Genomic DNA, 1,545 nt, shown 5'->3' on the forward strand with positions numbered 1-1,545 from the left:
ACAGACTTAACTAAACTGATATATTTTATTTTTGGTAATGAAACAACCTAAAAGCCTATGTAAGTATACTTACAAATAGAGCTCTGGCGAAGGAACTGTTAATATTAATACGTTAATAATTCGAAAAATAAAAAAGCTACAACTTTTTTTATGAGGAGAGAAAGATGCAGCATTAAATTGTTATTGTGGATATATATCTTAAAAATTATAATTCGAGACTTTATTTTCAAGTGCCCGGGGGCCTCCCCACTGCAGAAAAACAATTATATATCCCCTTTTTGCATCTAGTAAAACAAAGAGAATCTCGATGGACAAAGATTATAGATTTGAGGTACAATAGATGGTATAATATAATCAAATGATTGACGGAACCAGAATATCTGCAAAAAATAAGAAAGGAAGAAACATGGAGTGTCGTTTAACGGTTTGGAATGGGAGAAGAAGTGAGAGCATGCAGTTATTGAATGGATGAAGCTGAGAATTTCTGTAGAGGATGAGGATACGAAATGGGGTCATAAGCACATGTATTAGAGAGATGTACAGGAGAGGAAGAGGGGCAGTTGAGTTTTGATGAGTATGTAAGATGGATTTCGGATGGGAATGGACAGGGAGCCATGTGGATGAAGAGATTGGAAGAAGTAAGAAAAAATCAAGGAAGTAGGGCAGAGCCAAACGGGTTATTCTGAAAAAGGACAGTAAAATTGTTTTTAATATCGGAAACATGCATCTTTAAGGTAACATGAAACGGAAGCCCTGGAAGATCGCTCATTATAGAATTAATGCTACTATTGTTTATTCTATGTAATGCGAAAGAGTAGAATATAAGTAGTTATTAAGTTAAGCTAAGGATCGAATTTTAAATATATGTACAGGGAGCGGAGGCCCTCAAGCCCGTAAAAGCATGAGATTGAATACATACATCAAATATTTATATGAAAGAAGAAACTTATTTAATGTTTTTTAAAATTATTCTTTGAATTTAGAATAACAAAAATTGAACAAATATATTTTTGGATAAAAAATTTTGTTTGAAAATATGCAATGTATTTTTTTAAATCACAAAATACGTTCGAAAAAATAAAATTATTATTAAAAAAAAACAATAAAAAGAAAATTCGCGCAAAATCAGTCTGAATGAAATCCTGCAATGTTTGTTTCGTTCGAAGCTTAGGTTTTTTTTTAAATTTATTTTTGTATAACATTTTTATACAATTATTGTAATTTTAAATTAAAACATTAATTAAAACCTACCTCCACTGGAACCCTCAGCAACGGAGCCGAGCATTGCAGAAACGCCCCACCTTGCTATTATTTTCCCGAGAACCACTACCACTGGGACTGTCCGGTTTTTCATTCTCAACGACGAGACTTCACTCACGAAAGCTGGCGAAGCTCGGCGGCCGGGCAAGCCGCTGAGTCAACTAGGATCCAGGTCGGTAAGGCCGGTTTTGGCCTAATTTATTTTTGGACCAAAAAATCTGAAAAAATCATGGTAGTATCTTATAAGTATCCCGAGTCGATTTCACGCTAAACGGACTACCCTCC

General features: G+C 34.3%; 1 protein-coding gene across 9 annotated transcripts in view; it reads left to right on the forward strand.

The window, feature by feature from the left end:
* LOC117168109 (matrix metalloproteinase-14) overlaps positions 1-1,545 on the forward strand; it is a 518,894-nt gene that overhangs the window by 88,268 nt on the left and 429,081 nt on the right. The window lies entirely within an intron of this gene.

Source organism: Belonocnema kinseyi, chromosome 2, assembly GCF_010883055.1.
Source record: "Belonocnema kinseyi isolate 2016_QV_RU_SX_M_011 chromosome 2, B_treatae_v1, whole genome shotgun sequence".
Taxonomy (NCBI): Eukaryota; Metazoa; Arthropoda; class Insecta; order Hymenoptera; family Cynipidae; genus Belonocnema; species Belonocnema kinseyi.